Source organism: Triticum dicoccoides, chromosome 5A (assembly GCF_002162155.2).
Source record: "Triticum dicoccoides isolate Atlit2015 ecotype Zavitan chromosome 5A, WEW_v2.0, whole genome shotgun sequence".
Classification (NCBI taxonomy): domain Eukaryota; kingdom Viridiplantae; phylum Streptophyta; class Magnoliopsida; order Poales; family Poaceae; genus Triticum; species Triticum dicoccoides.
In genome coordinates this window covers 380,572,475-380,582,061 of record NC_041388.1, presented here as the reverse complement: position 1 = coordinate 380,582,061, position 9,587 = coordinate 380,572,475, and positions in this window count along the sequence as shown.

Genomic DNA, 9,587 nt, shown 5'->3' with positions numbered 1-9,587 from the left:
GAAAAGAAGGAAAATATTCAAGGTTCAAAAAAGAACAGTACCGAATCAATGGGCAGAGATACAGGTAGATCTATGGTCTTGAGGCATATAAGTAAAGGCGGATGCTAAGAACTACCGCCACACAGAGCAAACATTCACAGGTTCATCTAGGATCTATCATATGAGTACGAAGCAGACGATGAACACTGAAGAACTTGGAAACCCTAGAACGGATCTATGGAGGAAAACGTGAAGAACTCACCGGAGCCGAGGAAGAAACAGAAGGTCGTCGCGATGCTCTAGTACAATCAGGGTGATGCAGCGGCCAAGGTTGGAGCAGAAGTCGTCGACGGCGGCGGAGCTCCGAAGCTGGACGACGCGGGGAAGACGAAGCAGAAGGGCACGAAGGGGAAAAAGAAATGACCCTTCGGTCTTATTTATAAGGCAAGGGGCATGTGTTAGGTGCGAAAATCAAGGAACTGTGGGTCTGGAAACGGAGTTGCCGCCTCGATTGTCGCAGACCTATTAAACAAAAAAGGTATCATGGATAAGTTTCTTTATAACAGGTGACGTCACGCCGGTTTACAACGACCAGAGAAGATGACATCACGGTGATTCAACAAACTACAAGAAGGTGTTGAAGATGAAGGGGTTAAAGCGGACACAGGGATGCAAGAGAGTTTATACTAGTTCGGCCCATTCGATGAAGGTAAAAGCCTACGTCTAGTTGTGATGGGATTGATGGGGTTTCGATGACTAGGGAGCAAACAAGCTTCGCCTATGTCTCGAGTTGTTGTATGTTCTCTGAACCGCCGCCGGGTCATCCCCTTATATACACGGGTGACGCCCGTCGGTTCACAGATTCCCAATACCGGCTCATAGATGTGTCCGGTTTGGTCTCTACTTATTCCTAACTTACAATACAAGTTACATACCAATGCCGGTTTACAGCTACAGGCCTTGAACCGACTATGGGCCTTGAGCCCTCATCTGCCTTCTTGGGTTTCAACATAGTTAACTACTGAAGAAGTTAACCCAGCCCAGATAGGCCGGTTTACGCCCAGTAGTGATATCCTCAATAGTATTGCTATCAATCCCGAGCGAGTTCAAGCCGTCCTTGATTGGACTCCACCTGAAACGGTCAAGCAAGTTCGGAGCTTCCTTGGCTTAGCGAGCTATTGTCGCCGCTTCGTCGAGAATTTCTCCAAGGTTGCTAAACCTCTAACTGAACTCCTCAAGAAAGATAAAAGTTCGAGTGGACCCCACAGTGCGAGTTCAGCTTTCAGGAACTGAAAAGACGCCTGACATCTGCTCCCATACTGGTACCACCAGATTTCTCCAAGGACTTTATTATCTATTGCGACGCCTCACGACAAGGACTAGGTTGCATACTCATGCAAGATTGTCAGGTAATTGCCTATGCTTCATGGCAATTACACCCCCATGAGGAAAACTATCCCACACATGATCTAGAGCTTGCAGCTGTAGTCCATGCACTTAAAACTTGGCGACATTACCTTCTCGGTAATCATTGCGAGATCTTCACTGATCACCAAAGTTTGAAATATATCTTCACCCAACCGGATTTGAATCTCAGGCAAAGACGTTGGGTCGAGTTGATCTCGGATTACGACTTAGGAATAACTTACACCCCGGGTAAAGCCAATGTCATGGCTGATGCGCTAAGTCGTAAATTTTATTGTAACAACCTGATGTTACAACAAAGTCAACCACTTCTCCACAAGGAATTTCGTAAGCTTAACCTTCACATTGTTCCTCAAGGATTCCTATCCACCCTGGTGGCGAAACCGACCCTTATGGATCAGATCATAACCGCCTAGCGGTATGACAAGGGAATATCTCGGATCAAGCAGAACATTGCTAGCGGAGCTGCTACGTGTTTCTCTGTGAACGATCAAGGTGTTGTCTTCTTTGAGAACCGCCTGGTGGTTCCCAAGAAACAACAACTATGACAACTGATCCTTAAGGAAGCTCATGAATCCCCTCTCACTATTCATCCCGGTAGTACTAAAATGTATCAAGACCTACGCCAGAGGTTTTGGTGGACTAGGATGAAGAGAGAAATTGCTCAATACATTGCTAGTTGTGACGTCTGTCGTCGTGTTAAAGCAGAGCATCAATGGCCTGCTGGCACCCTTCAACCTTTGGCTATTCCTGAATGGAAATGGGATAAAATCAGTATGGATTTCATTACTGGGTTTCCCAGGACCAAGAGAGGGAATAATGTTATCTTCGTCGTGATCGACCGTCTTCCAAAGTAGCTCACTTCCTACCTGTTCGTGAGAGTATCACCGCTAGCCAACTAGCTGATCTATACATCTCCCGAATAGTGTCTCTTCATGTTGTCCCATTGGAAATTAACTCAGACCGTGGGAGTCTCTTCACCTCTCAATTTTGGGAAAGTTTCCAAAATGTTATGGGAACTCATCTCTCTTTTAGCACCACCTTCCACCCCCAATCAAGTGGTCAGGTAGAGCGAGTAAATCAAATTCTGGAAGATATGCTCCGAGCTTCTGTCATCTCATTCGGAATGGTTTGGGAGAAATGCCTTCCATTTGCGGAGTTCGCTTATAACAACAGTTATCAAGCTAGCTTGGGCAAAGCTCCTTTCGAAGTTCTCTATGGACGAAAATGTTGAGCGCCTCTTACCTTGTCAGAAACCGGGGAAAGATAACTCTTTGGCCCGGATATGATTCAGGAAGCAGAAGAGCAGGTTCGCGTTATTCGTGAGAAATTGAAAACAGCCCAATCTCTTCAAAAGAGCTAATATGATCGTAAACATAAGCTCATGACTTATGAAGTCGGCGAGAAGGCTTACCTTCGGGTTACTCCGTTAAAGGGAACCCATCGTTTCGGTATCAAAGCCAAATTGGCTCCTCGTTACATTGGACCCTTTCGCATTCTTGCCAAACAAGGAGAAGTTGCCTACCAATTGGAACTACCTCCGCATCTTTCCAGAGTTGACGATGTCTTCCACGTTTCTCAACTCAGGCGTTGCTTCGCGGATCCTATCCGTGGAGTGGACCACGAAACTCTTGATCTACAAGATAATCTCTCATATCGGGAATATCCCATTCGTATCCTTGATCAAGCCGAGCATACCACTCGACGCCATGACATCAAGTTTCTTACGGTTCAATGGTCACACCACACTGAAAAGGAAGCCACTTGGGAAAGGGAGGATCGTCTTTGACTCGAGTACCCCACCTTCTTCCCAACGGATCCTAAATCTCAGGACGAGATTCTTTTGAGTGGGGGTGAGTTGTCACACCCTAGCTAGTTCATGCATTAGAGTGTTGCATCATGTTTAATTTCCCAGAAAACTGAAATGGGGATGACAGAACCCCCAGCACCCCCCCCTGCAACAACTAGGGTTTACTAAAAACTTTTTCAATGAACCTGAAATGCCCTTCTAAAAAGTCCACCCTTTTTGTTTTGGGTTAAAACCTTTGACAAAAATGGTGCACACTTTTCTAGGACATCTTAAGGTCATTGGATTAATTCATATAGTATTTGCATTTGGGCATTTAAATGCTATAAAATATTTTAAATGCTCAAATAAGCATAAACTAAAATGTTTACTGTTGGATATATTCTAAGCAGTAGCCATGATTAGTTTTATGATTTTTCGAAATGCCATGACATTCTTAATAAAGCCCTGAAGTTACAGAAATAATAGAAAATAGAAAAAAAAAGGAGAGAGAGAGAGAAAGGATCCAGCCACTTACCTGGCGCAGCCCACCAGGCAGCCCACTGGCCGGCCCAGCACTGTGCTGGCCCGTGCCAGTCATCGCCTACCTCTGCCAGTAGGCAGAGGAGGGACACGGCGCACGCGCCCGAGCTCGCCACGCCACCATCCTGCTCGTCTGCTTCGCCTGGTCACCGCCTCGACACCGCGAACGCCTCCTCGGTGTCGCCCCGGTCTACCCAACACCTCACACTCCCCCCTACTCTCTCCCTCGCTCCCTCGACGCCATGGCCGACGCAGCCGCGCCCGCGCCATCGTGAAGCCCGCAGCCACCGCCGTCCACTCGTCGCCTCACCGTGCCAACAAGCTTCGCCGTTGTCCACTGCTTCGCCTGGACCGATCCCCAAGCGCTCGCTCGCCCCGGAGACGCTGTACCGAGCTCGTCCCGATCCGCCATCGCCGGAGATCCCCCTCGCTACCTCGACCGCTCCAGCTCTTCCCCGAGCTCGCCGTTTGCTCCCCTGCACTCGCAGTGAGCCACTGACCCTTCTCCCCCTCTCCGTTCTAGCTCTTGTGCACCGTACGCGCCGCCTCGAGTTCGCCCGCACGCACCGCCACCTGTGCTCTCCGCCGACGAGTCTCCTGCCATCTAATGGTCCGGCCATCGTGCCCAACTTCCTCCCCGCGCCGCGTAGAGCACGTACATGCCCCGCATGAGCCACCACGACCGTCACAACGACGACCCCGAGCTCACCCGAGCTCCGGCGACTGCCAAGGTCGACACCGGCGACGACTTCGACCACCCCAGGCCCAACCACCTACACCACTCAACGCGGATGAGTGCCCGCATCATGCAGATGCCCTCTGCCAGCCATTTGGTCACCGAAGGAGGAAACCCGCACCCCTCCGCCGTCCCTGGCCTTGCCGGCGATGAGCCGTTGACCTGGTCCAGCGGGTTTGACCCCGCTTGATCGGGGTTTGACTTCCCCCTGACTCACTGACGTGTGGGCCCCAGGCCACTAACTAAAGTAGGTTAGTATTAGTTTAACGTTAACTAAACTTAGTTAGTTTATTTGACACTGATAGACGGGACCCACAGGTCAGGGTTGACCTGGACCATCTCAGTTGACCGCTGACGTCACACTGACGCCAGGCTGATGCAGTAAATCCTTTTCTGGATTTATTCTTATACAGGAAATTCCAGAAAATATTACAAACTTCAAAAATTCATAACTTTTAATCTATAACTCCAAATGCAAAGATTTATATATGAAGTTTGATCAGAAAAATTCAATATTTCCATCTGTGATGGTTTCATGCATGACAAAACACTTTAACCTTGCTGTTTAGGTGAAACAAGCTAATACACTTATAATGCTTAAGAACATAAGCTTCCATTTGAATCTTTGATTCAAATGGACCCAATCCAACTTGTTTCACATTGCATTAGGCAGGACACCTCATATTGCCATGTCATAGCATGCATCATATTGTTGCATATTGCCATGTGATGATTGTATTCTGTGGTGTCTTTCGTGGTAGGTTCTGCCTCCGAGGATATTTTCGAGTATCCAGCTGAAGGGCGGTACCCTACTACTACTCCATCAGGCAAGCAGCCCCATTGATCATATCGATACAATCCCATGTTCTCGCTTCTGCTCTCATTTACTGCAGTAAGACAACAACGTTTCAAACTGCTGTGTGCTGCGGTAGTTGAACCCTTATCCTCTGCATGACCTGTCATTAACACGGTAACTAGATGAAACCCACTAGCATGTGTAGGAGTTGATTGAGCCATGTATGTGTTTCCCACCTTGCTATGCCTGCTATGCTTAGAGTTGTGTCAGGTCTGGTTCATCTGGGTGATGGGCTAGAGTGAAATGATTACGTCGGTAACGTGAGGGATGTGTTGAACATGATTTGGTAAAGGTATCGATGAGAGGCCATGTAGGAGTACATGGTGGGTTGTTTCATTGAGGCCGTCCCTAAGAACTGAGATTTGTATGTGTGATTTAAGACTCGGTTACTACCATGCATTGGGATCCTTAATTGACCCTCTTGGCTTCTTAATCACCCTAGTACTCTGTCTAGGAGTTGCAACTAGTTTCTGGTGTTTGTAGGTTATGTGTTGGCGGCCGTGCGTAGCGCTGACCCTAGGGGTGGGCTATGATGCGGTAGATACACCGTGGCACGGTGTACCGAGTCACCCGTTTGGTGTCTCGGGAACCCTCTTCACATCGTTCGGGGCCGTATGTGGAAACCTCGGCCGGACTCCCTGCGGATGGAACTTGTGTTGGGGAACGTAGCAGAATTTTAAAATTTTCTACGCATCACCAAGATCAATCTATGGAGTCATCTAGCAACGAGGGAGAGAGGAGTGCATCTACATACCCTTGTAGATCGCGCACGGAAGCGTTCAAGAGAACGGGATTGATGGAGTCGTACTCGTCGTGATCCAAATCACCGATGACCTAGCGCCGAACGGACGGCACCTCCACGTTCAACACGTGTACAGTTGGGAAGACGTCTCCTCCAACTTGATCCAGCAAGGGGGAAGGAGAGGTTGATGAAGATCCAGCAGCACGACGGCGTGGTGGTGGAAGCAACGGTGATCTCGGCAGGGCTTCACCAAGCTCAGGGAGAGGGAGGAGTGTCACAGGAGGGAGAGGGAGGCGCTAGGGTCTAGGGTGCGGCTGCTCTCCCTCCACCCCCCACTATATATAGGACCCCTAGGGGGGCGCCGACCCTAGGAGATTGAATCTCCAAGGGGGGCGGCGGCCAAGGGGGGTGGAGTGCCCCCCAAGCCAAGTGGGGCGCCCCCACCCCTTGGGTTTCCAACCATAGGCGCAGGGGAGGCCCATGGAGGGGGCGCACCAGCCCACTAGGGGCTGGTTCCCCTCCAACTTCAGCCCATGGGGCCCTCCGGGATAGGTGGCCCCACCCGGTGGACCCCCGGGACCCTTCGGGTGGTCCCGGTACAATACCGATTACCCCCGAAACCTTCCCGATGGCCGAAACTTGACTTCCTATATATAAATCTTCACCTCCGGACCATTATGAAACTCCTCGTTACATCCGAGATCTCATCCGGGACTCCGAACAACTTTCGGGTTACCGTATTCTAATATCTCAACAACCCTAGCATCACTGAACCTTAAGTGTGTAGACCCTACGGGTTCGAGAGACAGGCAGACATGACCGAGACTACTCTTCGATCAATAACCAACAGCGGGATATGGATACCCATGTTGGCTCCCACATGCTCCTCAATGATCTCATCGGATGAACCACGATGTTGAGGATTCAATCAATCCTGTATACAATTCCCTTTGTCAATCGGTAAGTTACTTGCCCGAGACTCGATCGTCAGTATCCCAATACCTCGTTCAATCTTGTTACCGGCAAGTCACTTTACTCGTACTGTAATGCATGATCCCGTGATCAACCACTTGGTCACATTGAGCTCATTATGATGATGCATTACCGAGTGGGCCCAGAGATACCTCTTCGTCATACGGAGTGACAAATCCCAGTCTCGATTCGTGCCAACCCAATAGACACTTTCGGAGATACCTGTAGTGTACCTTTATAGTCACCCAGTTACGTTGTGACGTTTGGCACACCCAAAGCACTCCTACGGTATCCGGGAGTTGCACAATCTCATGGTATAAGGAAATGATACTTGACATTTGGAAAAGCTATAGCAAACGAACTACACGATCTTTGAGCTATGCTTAGGATTGGGTCTTGTCCATCACATCATTCTCCTAATGATGTGATCCCGTTATCAATGACATCCAATGTCCACAGTCAGGAAACCATGACTATCTTTTGATCAACGAGCTAGTCAACTAGAGGCTCACTAGGGACGTGTTGTGGTCTATGTATTCACACATGTATTACGATTTCCGGATAACACAATTATAGCATGAACAATAGACAATTATCATGAACAAAGAAATATAATAATAACCATTTTATTATTGCCTCTAGGGCATATTTCCAATAGTCTCCCACTTGCACTAGAGTCAATAGTCTAGTTACATTGTGATGAATCGAACACCCATGCAGTTCTTGTGTTGATCATGTTTTGCTCTAGGGAGAGGTTTAGTCAACGGATCTGCCACATTCAGGTCCGTATGTACTTTACAAATATCTATGTCTCCATGTTGAACACTTTCACGAATGGAGTTGAAGCAACGCTTGATATGCCTGGTCTTCCTGTGAAACCTGGGCTCCTTGGCAAGGGCAATAGCACCATTGTTGTCACAGAAGAGAGTCATCGGGCCCGTCGCATTGGGTATGACTCCTAGGTCGGTAATGAACTCCTTCACCCAGATTGCCTCTTGTGCTGCATCTGAGGCTGCCATGTACTCCGCTTCACATGTAGATCCCGCCACAACGCTTTGCTTGCAACTGCACCAGCTTACTGCCCCACCATTCAAAATATACACGTATCCGGTTTGTGACTTAGAATCATCCAGATCTGTGTCGAAGCTAGCATCGACGTAACCCTTTACGACGAGCTCTTCGTCACCTCCATAAACGAGAAACATATCCTTAGTCCTCTTCAGGTACTTCAGGATATTCTTGACCGCTGTCCAGTGTTCCATGCCGGGATTACTTTGGTACCTTCCTACCAAACTTACGGCTAAGTTTACATCAAGTTTGGTACACAGCATAGCATACATGATAGACCCTATGGCCGAGGCATAGGGGACGACACTCATCTTTTCTCTATCTTCTGCCGTGGTCGGGCATTGAGCCATGCTCAATCTCGTACCTTGCAATACAGGCAAGAACCCCTTCTTTGACTGATCCATTTTGAACTTCTTCAATATCTTGTCAAGGTACGTACTCCGTGAAAGACCAATGAAGCGTCTCGATATATCTCTATAGATCTTGATGCCTAATATATAAGCAGCTTCTCCAAGATCCTTCATTGAAAAACACTTGTTCAAGTAGGCCTTTATGTTTTCCAAGAATTCTATATCATTTCCCATCAACAGTATGTCATCCACATACAATATGAGAAATGCTACAGAGCTCCCACTCACTTTCTTGTAAATGCAGGCTTCTCCATAAGTCTGCGTAAACCCAAACGCTTTGATCATCTCATCAAAACGAATGTTCCAACTCTGAGATGCTTGCACCAGCCCATAAATCGAGCGTTGGAGCTTGCACACCTTGTCAATATTCTTAGGATCGACAAAACCTTCCGGCTGCATCATATACAATTCTTCCTTAAGGAAACCATTAAGGAATTCTGTTTTGACGTCCATTTGTCATATCTCATAATCATAGAATGCGGCAATTGCTAACATGATTCAGACAGACTTCAGCTTCGCTACGGGTGAGAAAGTCTCATCATAGTCAACCCCTTGAACTTGTCGATAACCCTTAGCGACAAGCCGAGCTTTATAGATGGTTACATTACCATCCACGTCTGTCTTCTTCTTAAAGATCCATTTATTTTCTATGGCTCGCTGATCATCGGGCAAGTCAGTCAAAGTCCATACTTCGTTTTCATACATGGATCCTATCTCGGATTTCATGGCTTCCATCCATTTGTCGAAATCTGGGCCCGCCATCGCTTCTTCATAGTTCGAAGGTTCACCGTTGTCTAACAACATGATTTCCAAGACAGGGTTGTCGTAACACTCTGGTGTGGAACATGTCCTTGTGGACCTACGAAGTTCAGTAGCAACTTGGTCTGAAGTTTCATGATCATCATCATTAACTTCCTCTCTAGTCGGTGCAGGCACCTCAGGAACATTTTCTTGAGCTACCCACTTACCGGTTCAAGAGGTAATACTTCATCGAGTTCTACTTTCCTCCCACTTATTTTTTTCGAGAGAAACTCTTTCTCTAGAAAGGATCCATTCTTGGCAACAAAGAT